General features: G+C 44.6%; 1 protein-coding gene across 1 annotated transcript in view; it reads left to right on the top strand.

The window, feature by feature from the left end:
- The first annotated feature begins 10,367 nt into the window (after window positions 1-10,367).
- Window positions 10,368-12,178, top strand: part of FASTKD3 (FAST kinase domains 3) — an 844,994-nt gene continuing 843,183 nt past the window's right edge. Inside the window, exon 1 of the mRNA XM_073630725.1 lies at window positions 10,368-10,539. The gene's annotated coding sequence lies outside the window, so the exon portion shown is untranslated. The remainder of the gene's footprint in view (window positions 10,540-12,178) is intronic.

The raw sequence follows: 12,178 nt of genomic DNA, 5'->3' as shown, positions 1-12,178 counted from the left end.
TTTTCTGCTTTTCACCTCAGGACCCACGAATATTGGTCACACTATCTCACGTTCTCCACACAACGGCGACCACCTTAGAGTTTTAAGATATCCCACTAAATTGTCGAGGATTTAATACACCTGAAAAACGCAGGCAGATACTGCATAATTTCCACAAAGCCAAAACGCAAATACTATTACAGGAAACTCACTTTCGCTCAGACACAGTCCCATCACTTCCAGACAAACACTTCACTACATGGTCTCACAGCACTAATCCCGTATCTAGAATGAAAGGGGTTTCAGTGGCCTTCCACAGATCCTTCACCCCAGAGGTGCTCGATACTGACATAGACCCGAAAGGAAGGTTCTTGTTTTTGAAATTGCACTATTTACAGAATGTTTTTACAATTGCCAATGTTTATCTTCCAAATCAGGAGCCACTCCACTTCCTTTCCTCTGTGACAGCCCGCCTGAAGGCCTTTGGGACTCCCAATTTAATCTTAGGGGGTAACTTCAATGTCCCCCTCATCCCGTGACTGGACTCATCCACTGGTAAGTCGCACATCACACCCTCCCCACCCCTAGCTAAAATACGTACCATACTAACGGAGTTGTCCCTAGTTGACACGTGGCGACTCCTACACCCTGCTGAGAGAGACTACACATATTACTCCCCTGCACATAAATCTTACAGCAGAATAGATTATACTTTTCTTTCACAAACATTACTGGATCTAGACCCGGCTTGTGAGATCAGCCTAAAATTATGGTCAGACCATGCCCCAGTACACGTCACCCTTGGCAGGTTGCCGCAACGTGCACAACATCATACTTGGTGACTAAACGATAACCTGCTAAATGACATTGTGTGCACTGCTGCAGTGTCTAACGCCATTATGTCAGAGGTAAATAGAAAACACCGCGCTAACCAGTAAAATGAATGAAAGCTGCTGCATACAGTTTGACAAAAACAACAAAATAGGCATATGGAAAAATGCAGCGCATGTACAAATGAATATAGGTCTTTAAAATGGTGAAACAGTCAAGAAATAACTAATTGACCACAGGTGCCTTGAAACACAAACGTCCATAGATGGATGTGAATGTCCAACCGCACAGGAGGTATAAGTACTCCAAGGGGTGGTGATAGTCTGATGGTTGTCAGAAAACACCTGGCATCATACAGCGACTTCCCAACCGAGAAACCGGGTCCCAATGGGTCATTCAGAGAAAGTGCAAAAAAGCCTCTTACCAGATCCTGTGGATTCCCATGTCAGCGACAGGGAATCGCATGCGCAGTTTGTCACAAATGACATGGAATGGGAGCTCAGGAATCGCCAATCTCTTGGATGGTGGTCTGTATGGATCTCGGCCGGCAACCGGATGGGTCCTCACAACGAACCGTCCTCACACCGAACCGTCCCAGCGTGCATCAGAAGTTTCACAAACGGTCCCCCGAAAGGAGCAGTTGGAGGGACTGGATCTCATGCGGTAAATGTGGAAACAAAAAGAATGTGCCTCCACATGGTGCAGATAAAAATCATCATGCCCCTGTTGAAGACCCCTAGGTCGAAACGCATCGGGTACATACACCACTCTCTTTGTTGCCCATTTGTTTTTATCCACCGTGATCACGCTTTTATTTGTGTATGGTCGTTTTTGTCAATAAAAACACCCCTTTTTTATCTGCACCATGTGGAGGCACATTCTTTTTGTTTCCACATTTACTGCATGAGATCCAGTCCCTCCAACTGCTCCTTTCGGGGGACCGTTTGTGAAACTTCTGATGCACGCTGGGACGGTTCGGTGTGAGGACGGTTCGTTGTGAGGACCCATCCGGTTGCCGGCCGAGATCCATACAGACCACCATCCAAGAGATTGGCGATTCCTGAGCTCGCATTCCACGTCATTTGTGACAAACTGCGCATGCGATTCCCTGTCGCTGACATGGGAATCCACAGGATCTGGTAAGAGGCTTTTTTGCACTTTCTCTGAATGACCCATTGGGACCCGGTTTCTCGGTTGGGAAGTCGCTGTATGATGCCAGGTGTTTTCTGACAACCATCAGACTATCACCACCCCTTGGAGTATTTATACCTCCTGTGCGGTTGGACATTCACATCCATCTATGGACGTTTGTGTTTCAAGGCACCTGTGGTCAATTAGTTATTTCTTGACTGTTTCACCATTTTAAAGACCTATATTCATTTGTACATGCGCTGCATTTTTCCATATGCCTAACGCCATTATGGACTTTGTCCAGACCCACATACAAGATGAGACATCTGCCATAAACAATGGGAAACTTTGAAATGTGTGTTACGGGGGATCTTCATACAACATGGCTCCAGACTGAAAAAAGCCAGCACAGAGGGCATACATTGCCTATTCTCCCTAATCGCCTCTCTTGAAACCACACACAAACTTTAGACCCCAAAACGTTAGCAGAATTGTCTAATACAAGGAGGGACCTACTGCACATCTTCACAGAAAGGTCGTTGACAGCCTGTAACAAAGGACGCCACGTTCATTACTCCCAAGCTAATAAATGCAGGAAACATTTAGCACGGGTTATTCACCCCAGACAACAGAGACAAAACATCCCCCACATTATATCCCCATCCCAACAAAAGAAATGCAAGAATTCTGAAATCGTTTCCGAATTCAAGGATTTCTATTCCTCGCTTTATAACCTCCCCCCACCCGAGACACAGACTTCACTACCCTCATCGGACCTTCACCAATACATACAGGACACGGCATTACCTAGAGTATCCCCTTCAAATGCGGATACTCTGGAACAACCCATAACCTCCTCTGACTTTTTACTCACAATCAAAGGTCTTAAGAATGGCAAAAGCCCAGGCCCAGACGGGTATACTCCCCAGTTTTATAAAACGTTTGCGCAACAACTAGCCCCAATCATGGCACAAGCTTTTGAGGAAGTGGATGAGACACACCCTTTACCATCACAACTCCTTCAAGCCCAGATAATAGTACTACCCAAACCCGGAAAGGACCTCACATTGCAGCAATTATAGGCCCATATCCCTATTGAATATCAATCTCAAGCCCTTCTCCAATATTATAGCCACACGTCTAGCTCCCCTGCTTCCTTCCATGATCCATAGCGACCAAGTAGGATTTATTCCGGGCCGAGAATCTAGAGACAACACCACAAAAACCCTACACCTCATATCATATGCCAAACACCACAACATCTATTTTTTTCAAACATTACCCATAATCCTACCCAATGCATTCTTCCTCTTGCTTCGCTCCCTAGCGGTCAAGTTCATATGGCAACACCACCCTCCCAGACTTAAGCACAAAATCTTGTGTACCCCCAAAATACGGGGAGGCATTGGCCTTCCGGACTTTCAATTGTATCATACATCTGCCATAATCTCGAGACTCCTTGAATGGTTCCCGAGACCCTTAACCAAACCATCCACGATTATAGAGAAAGATATGGCACAGGTAGACCTTCGGCCCTTCTTTGGGGATACAATGTAAAATTCCCCTCCATAAACAAGGTTTCTCCATTGACTACAGCTGCGCTCACCTTATGGTATAGAAAACATAACAAACTCGCCCTATCCACTGATCCTAGCCCTCTCACCTCTCTGTTCGATAACCCACTACTTCCGACCTATGCCTCCAGAGGACAGTGTGGCTCATACATGAGGGAACAATGGCCTACAGCCAGACAGTTTGTTCACCCCACCACAGGTCAATTCCAACTGCCACCAGAGAGTCAGTCAACCATCCCGACAGACTGGCTCTCCATGTTATCTCTAACTCAACACAGCAAGACACTGCATCTTTCAGGACAGGTCCACAGACCACTCATGACATTCGAGAATATGTGTAGTTTCTCTCAGACCCCCAGACACACCCTATCTTTGATATATAGAGACGTACAGTCCCACATATGTGATTCTCTACCAAATTACACGCAAAAATGGTCAAGGGATCTGGGCATAGTGATATCCCCAGGTCAATGATCCACATCATTTACACTTACACACAAATCGTCTAGATCAGGATTCACACAGGAGAAGAATTACAAATTGTTATCACGTTGGTACAGAGATCCAGCCACGGCACACAAGATGTATCCAGCCACTTCGGACATATGTTGGCGCTGTCACAGAGGAAAGGTTTCCTATATTCATGTGTGGTGGGAGTGTGACAAGGTCCGCCCATTTTGGGACAAAGTTTTCAGTATTTACAATGATATGTATCATACCTCTCTAACACCATCCCCTTTAGCGGCTCTTCTATCCATACTTCCAGGTCCAGTCCAATCTCACAAGAAGAATCTCCTTAGATTCTTCCTATACGCAGCCCGTCATGTCATCTCTTTGCATTGGAAAACAGACACCATTCCATCTATCTCCAGATGGATAGACATCCTTAATGACATAATGCTCATGGGGGAGTTACAGGCATAGTTAGATGATACCTATGAAAAATTCAACCTGTTGTGGTCTCTTTGGCTCCACCACTCCTCTTCTGACCTGCTCCTCAACAGTATTTTTATGTATGAGGACTAGGCGGAAGGAAGGTGCTGTCTTTATTGTTTATTGTTATACGCTTCCGTTACTTAGGTTCAAATATACTTGTCTTTGACAAGTTCCCAAAATATAAAATATAGGTAACCTGGACACTACAAGTCCTATGATGCTGAGTTCCCTCCCCCCTCCTCTTGGCTCTCCCATCCCCTACTGTTCCTCTCCCCCATAAGGTCCGGGCAAAGAGAGAAGACATGGCACGGAGAGGTATTTTTCTATGATAAACTGTTTTAAGCACTTAGATACTCCTGAAGTTATACTATTTTGTACTACCGGGGAAGGTGTGGACCGCCTCCCCCATCCCACCCCCTTTCCCTTCTCTTTATTCTGTCACCCCCCCCTTATTACTGAATACATTATATTGTTGTTTTATTGTGAAAGAAACTCAATAAAAATTATATTCAACCTTAAATCACGACATTATTTTCTCCCTTTGCCTTTCAGGACAGCACCTTGGAGAGAGTGCAGCTCCACCTCTTAGACAGGAAACACTGCGTGACAACGCCCCTTTAAAAAGCAGCTGCTTCCACCATGCCGTCAGTTTTAGTGTTTCCTCCGCCATGGTGGAAGCACTGCTTGGGGAACCAGAGGGGCTGCGCTCTCTCCAAGGAGAGGGTTTTGGCAGGACCTCCACGTTTGGGTACTCAGACCAGCCCAGCTCCCTCCCGAACGTGAGGGGGGTGCTCCGGTGTCCCTTCCTTCTCCGGCTCACAGGAGTAATGGTCTGCCGGAAGTTTTCAACCCGGAGTGTTCGGGGGGCCGCGGTTGTGCTCATTAAGAGCGTCCATGCCAGGCCTCTGCATGGCGGCGCCGAATCCCGGACAGCGGATGACGCCAGTTCCGGTGGGCGGAGACTTCCTGCGGGGCGTAGCAGCGATTGGTTCCTGCTGCTGGAACGCAGGAGGAAGGGGCGGGTCCTCTGGCCGGGACTTCCTTTTGTTTGGCACATGGTGCTTAGTACACAGTGCAGCAGCTGCGGATTGCACTATGGAGACAGCGGAATCGTCAGCAGCAATGGCGGATGCAGGCGCCCAGGTTCCCGGCCAGGCCCAGGTAGGAGAGGTGCGGTGGCACCTCTTTCCTTTTATATCACTGGGTGTTTTATCTTTTATGTGGTTATTCAAAACCTGCTGGTGTCTGCTATGGGGTAACAGTTTCCATTAGCAGTTCAGCAAAGGAGTGAGACTCTGGGCACTTAGGGTGTTGGCTGGAGGTACTACTTTTCTCTGAAGCCTTAGTTCTAAGGACCTGGCTTTTTCTTGTTTCTCTGTTTCAGAAAGCTACTGCCAAATCAGAGAGAACAGGGAGAAAGTGCCCCTCATGCAAAAATCCTTTAAGGGACTCTTGGCCCAAACCACTGTGCAAATCCTGCATTGTGGATTTAGTAAAAGAAGAATCCTCACAAGAGTGCAAAGAGCTCTTATCTTCTGTGAGGAAGGAATTAGCAGAGGCCCTAGGGACAGTGCGTTCCCTTGTAAAGCACGGCCAGAGTTCCAGCCAAGAACAGAGTTCTCACTCCAGTTTCCCTCAGTCCACTTCCAGACAGGTGGAAAGTGAGTTGGTGGAGGAAACGGAAAGCATTGCACCCTCAGCCATTGATTCGGAGGAGGAGGAGGTGGAAGAAGAGTCAAGATCATCTAGATATAAGCTTTCACTTGAGGAGGTGGATGAATTACTCAAGGCAATTTATACTACCCTGGAGATCCAGGAAGAAAAAGTTCAGCTGTCCGTGCATGACAAGATGTACCTGGGGCTGGAGGAAATTAAACACAGGGTGTTCCCTGTGCATAAAGTGTTAACAGACACTATTAAAAAGGAATGGAAGGATCCAGAGAAAGGACAGGTTTCCTTTTGAGGAGAATGAGGAACTGTTGTGGAATAAAAAACCAAAGATAGACGCTGCTTTTTCTCAAGTATCTAGGAAAACTGACTTAGCTTTTGAGGACATGGGTATTCTCAAAGATGCTATGGATAAGAAGGCAGATGGGCTACTGAAGAAAGCCTGGGACTCATCTTTAGCTAATATTAAGCCAGCAATGGCGGCTACAGTTGTGGCTAGGAATCTGGAGTGTTGGTTAGATCAACTTAAAAATCATGTTGTTGCAGGTACCTCCAGAAAAGACTTATTGGAGTCCTTCCCTACCCTGCTTAAGGCAGTTAAATATATGGCAGATGCCTCTGCAGAATCTATCAGGATGTCAGCCAGGTCCTCTGTGCTTGTTAACTCAGCAAGAAGAGCACTCTGGTTAAAGACCTCGACCGGGGATTCAGCTTCTAAAGCAAAACTGTGCGGAATTCCCTTTTCAGGAGACCTGATGTTTGGGCCAGAACTGGAGACTGTCCTTGACAGGACAGCAGATAAGAAGAAAGCTTTCCCACAGAAGAAGAAAACGGTACAGCAGAGGAAACATTTTCGTCCTTTTCGACAAGCCGATAAGGAAAAGGACCACACACAGAAGAGACCCTGGTCTTCTCAGAGAGGAAGAGGTAGAGGTGGGGTACTCTTTAGAACCCCAGAACAAACCCCTAAAAAACAATGACCATCTAGTAGGGGGAAGACTACAGGACTTCTTACCAATTTGGGAAAAAACAACAAAGAGTCCTTTTGTTCTGGGGTTAATCAAAAAGGGTTATCAATTGGAATTCTCACAAAGCCCCCCAAATCGGTTTTACATCACAAACCTGCCAAAGGTTCGGGAAAAGGCTCTGGCCATGAAGTCTCTGTTACAGGAACTGATGCAACAGAAGGTAATTTCCCAGGTTCCGAAAGATCAAGAGGGGAAGGGGTTTTACTCCCACATTTTTCTGGTCAAAAAGCCATCAGGAAAGTTCCGCCTGATTCTCAATTTGAAGGTTCTAAATCGATCCATAAAATACAAAAAATTCAGGGTGGATACGATTTTCTCAGTGAGGAACTTGCTAACCCCCAAATGTCATATGGCTTCCATCGATTTGAGAGATGCCTATCTCCATATACCAATAGCGCCCCCATCACAAAGGTTCCTGCGTCTTGCAGTCAATCTGGGGGGGGGGGGGATTTGGCACCTGCAGTTTCGGGCTCTGCCTTTCGGTCTTTCCTCTTCTCCCAGGGTATTCACAAAAGTGATGGCGGAATCTTTGGAGCCCCTGAGACTGAAGGGGATTTCAATAGTACCCTATTTGGACGACCTGCTACTGTTTGCAGACTCAAAGGGTCAAGTAGAGGTCAACCTACAGACAGTTCAAACACATCTAAGAGGTTTGGGATTGCTTTTCAATCTTCAGAAGTCAAACTTAATTCCATCTCAAAGGTTAAGGTTTCTGGGGTACGAAATAGACTCGATAGAACGGAGAATTTTTCTACCCCAGGAGAAAATAGAGAAGATGCAGTTGACCCTGAAAACACTTCAATCCAACGCAGAGATCTCTGTAAGACAAGCCATGTTCGCTCTGGGACTGTTGACAGCAGCAATTCCTTCGTTACAGTGGGCCAGGTTGCATGCCCGTCCTCTGCAATCGGATATTCTGATGAATTGGTCATACCAGGAACCTCTGGAGAAGAAATTCAACATGGGGGCAAGAGCAAAAAGATCACTCTGGTGGTGGAGGAACCTAGGAAACATTTAAAAAGGGCTTCCTTGAGTCTTTCCGGTAACCAGAAGGCTGACTACAGATGCCAGCGCATGGGGATGGGGAGCTCATCTGGAAGAAAAAACGATTCAGGGAGTTTGGACCAAACCAGAAGCGAGAAGATCTTCAAATTGGAGAGAGTTAAAGGCTGTTCACTTAAGCCTCCTCTCCCTCCGGGAATTTCTAGTGAATCAACATGTCCAAATATTGTCAGACAATATGACGACAGTATTATATTTAACAAAGCAAGGGGGCACAAAAAGCAAAACCCTAATGGGTCTAGCGCATCAGATCCTAAGATGGGCAGAGAACAATGTGGCCTCTCTATCAGCAGTCCATCTGAAGGGGACAGAAAACACCTTAGCAGATCTCCTCAGCAGGAAAGAAATAAGGGAAGCAGAGTGGTCTCCCAATCGGGAATTATTCGAAACAATTTCCAAGAGTTGGGGTTATCCCCAAGTGGACCTCTTTGCAAAACAGGAAAATGCAAAAATACCAGTCTTCTTCTCTCTTCAGAGACAGGATCAAGCTCTCGGAGTAGATGCGTTAGCTCACAAGTGGGACTTTCATCTGTCCTACGCTTTTCCCCCGTTTCAACTGATAACAAAGGTGTTAGCCAAATTCAGATTGGAGTCCACGGAGCTAATATTAATAGCTCCTTATTGGCCAAAATGACCCTGGTTTTCAACCTTGATGAACCTCTCAGTGAAACCTGCTTGGAGATTACCAATCAGGACAGACCTGTTGAGTCAGGGCCAAATTCTCCATCCAGATCCAGCTTACCTCAAACTAACAGCTTGGTTTCTGAAGAACAAATCTTAAGACAGAAGGGTTTATCAGAGAAGTTTATTTCTACCCTTCTTGCAAGTAGAAAAAAAGTGACGAGAGACATTTACTTTAAAGTCTGGAAGATCTATAATTCTTGGTGTTCCAGTAAAAACTTTGATTTTCGTACCACTTTTTCAGTTTTGGAATTTCTTCAAGAGGGATTGGAGAAGGGGTTAGCAGCAAGTACGCTCAAGACGCAGGTAGCTGCTTTATCAGTTTTTTTGGAAAGAACCCTGTCAGGGGAACTTTTAATAATCAGATTTTTTAGGGCAATGGCAAAAGTAAAGCCTAGACCTGTTGCTGGTTTTCCCAAATGGGATTTATCTTTAGTTCTTCAGGGACTAACTAAGGCACTGTTTGAACCCATAGAAGAAGCATCATTAAGTTTCTTGTTGTTAAAGACTATTTTACTGGTAGCAGTAACTTCCGCACGTAGAATTAGTGAGTTACAAGCCCTTTCAATTAAGGAGCCCTTTATGAGATGTCTACAGGATAGGGTAGTCTTAAGGACGGATCCAGCATTTCTACCAAAGGTGGGTTCAGTTTTTCACTGTACACAGGAAATTATTCTCCCTACTTTTTGTCCTTTACCTTCGGGAGCAGGAGAAGAAGCTTTCCATACCCTTGATGTCAGGAGGTGTCTGCTTAAATATCTGGAAAGAACAAAGGAAATCAGAAAGTCATCTTCACTCTTTGTTTTAATGGAAGGTACTCACAAAGGAGGTAAAGCTTCCAAGAGCACCCTTGGAAGATGGTTAAAGCAGGCCATTAAAGAGGCATACAAATTTTTGGGTCTGGAACCTCCGGAAGGGGTATTACCTCATTCTACTCGAGCAGTGGGGGCATCATGGGCAGAAAGGGCCGGGGCATCTCCTGAGCAAATCTGCAAGGCTGCCACATGGTCCAGTTTTTCGACCTTCATAAAGCACTACCGCTTGGATCTACTATCAGCCTCGGAGCAATCATTTGGTAGGAAGGTTTTGCAGGCAGTAGTCCCACCCTGAAGTAAGTTTCTCGGTTATCCTCTCCAAGGTGCTGTCCTGAAAGGCGAAGGGAGAAAACCTTAGTTAGACTTACCGGTGACGGTATTTCTACGAGCCTTTCAGGACAGCAGCCTACTTCCTTCCCTTGGTTATCATATGTAAAGTATAATTATAGGACCTGGTAATTGTCTGATTATATTTTCCAGCATGTCGGAGGATTTCTCGGTAACAACTGACGGCATGGTGGAAGCAGCTGCTTTTTAAAGAGGCGTTGTCACGCAGTGTTTCCTGTCTAAGAGGTGGAGCTGCGCTCTCTCCAAGGTGCTGTCCTGCAAGGCTCGTAGAAATACCGTCCCCGGTAAGTCTAACTAAGGTTTTTTTCTTTTTTCTCTTAGCCTCGTTCGGTGGAAGAGAGACGACTGCATTCTTTGGACGTTGTCCGGGCAGTCAAGGTTTATTTGTCCAGATCTGCGGAGATCCGAGGTTCAGATTCCTTTTTCGTTTTACCAAAAGGACCCAAGAAAGGGAAGGCAGCTTCCAAAGCTTCCATTGCCAATTGGGTCAGTCAATTGGTCATTCAGGCCTATGGTCTGAAACATAAAGCTCCTCCCTTTAGGGTGAGAGCTCATTCTACCAGTGCATACGTTCACAAAATGTTATGAAGTGGATGTTTGAGCAGCCGAGGATTCGGCTTTCGGCCGCAGTGTACTGCGGGCTGCCGTATAAGTTTTGATGGCTGTTGTTTGGCAGGGTGTCTCCTTCCCTCTAGGCTATTGCTCTGGGACATCCCAGTAGGTAATGAATGTTAGCTTGACTCTGTGTCCCATAATGTATGAAAAAGAAAATAGGATTTTTTTGTCATAATTACCTGTAAAATCCTTTTCTTTTAGTACACCATTGGACATAGAGATCTCTCCCCTCTTTTTTTTTTTTTTTTTTTTTTTTGAGGATTCAGTGCTTGCTACAATACTGAAGTACTTCCTGTGTGGGAGGGATTATTTATATAGTGGATAACTTCCTTTCTAAAGACCTTGGGTCTACCAGTGTCCATTCACCTGGAGATAGAGTATAACCCAGTAGGTAATGAATATTAGTCTGACTCTGTGTTCCATGATGTACTCAAAGAAAATGATTTTACAGGTAAGTATGATGAAAAAATCCTATTTTTAGTGCATTTTTAGTGAAAATATTGTTTTGGTAAACATTTGCGCAAATATCGCGGGGCCACAGTAGCATCTTTTTTTTATTCTACTGGTCCTATGCTTTCAGAAGATGTATAGTTTGGGGGGTCTTTTACAAACTCTGAAAGTTGTAAGGGAAAAATGAAAACCTACAGATTTTTAGGGAAATTTGGATATTTACATTTTTGCGTATGTTTGATTTTCACCATTTCGCATAATTCAAATGCAGAGTTTTGCCCATTGGGACTTTAGATGAAGCGCCACACAGCCAGTAATAAAAACATAATACACGTTTTTTTGAGTATATGCCAGCAATAACACTGGAAAAAGGTGTCATAATGCCAAACAGTTGGCCAAAATATAGAGATCCTTTACATGGTTACATACAGTAATCAAATAGTTCATGGTAAGTGTGTCATAGCATCTATGGTGACCCAACGCGTTTGAGTACAGTCTCACTCTTCAGGGGTTGATGCATAGACATAATCTATAAAGTAAAATGGTTAAAAGATATAACATAGTAATGAACATGGAAATGTATCAGGTAGGTTTCATTACTACATTATATCATTTAACCATTTGACTTTATAGATTATTTCTATGCATCACCTGAAGATTGAGATGAACTCAAGAAATGCATTGGATCGCCATAGATGCTATCATACACTTACCATGGACTATTTAATTACGGTATGTAACCATGTAATAGATCTCTATATTTGGGCCAACTGTTTGGCATTATGACACCTTTTTGCAAGTGTTATTGCTAGCATATACTCAATAAACCTGTTCTATGTTTTTATTACTGTGGTTTTGTGGTGCTTCATCTAAAGTCCCAATGGGCAAAGCTCTCCATTTGTATGTACAATGGGGATGGAGGTGCCTCGCAGGCTACTACCAACCATAATTAGTTTTTTCACTATTTTACAATAAGGCGCAATTTAAAATCTACAAATATTTGTTATTTATTAACTCCATACAGGTTAGCTTTTATATTTAGTAGGAATTTTGTAAAATT

Source organism: Aquarana catesbeiana, linkage group LG05 (assembly GCF_042186555.1).
Source record: "Aquarana catesbeiana isolate 2022-GZ linkage group LG05, ASM4218655v1, whole genome shotgun sequence".
Classification (NCBI taxonomy): domain Eukaryota; kingdom Metazoa; phylum Chordata; class Amphibia; order Anura; family Ranidae; genus Aquarana; species Aquarana catesbeiana.
Note: the sequence above shows the minus strand (reverse complement) of the source record. Positions and strands in the feature narration are given on the sequence as shown.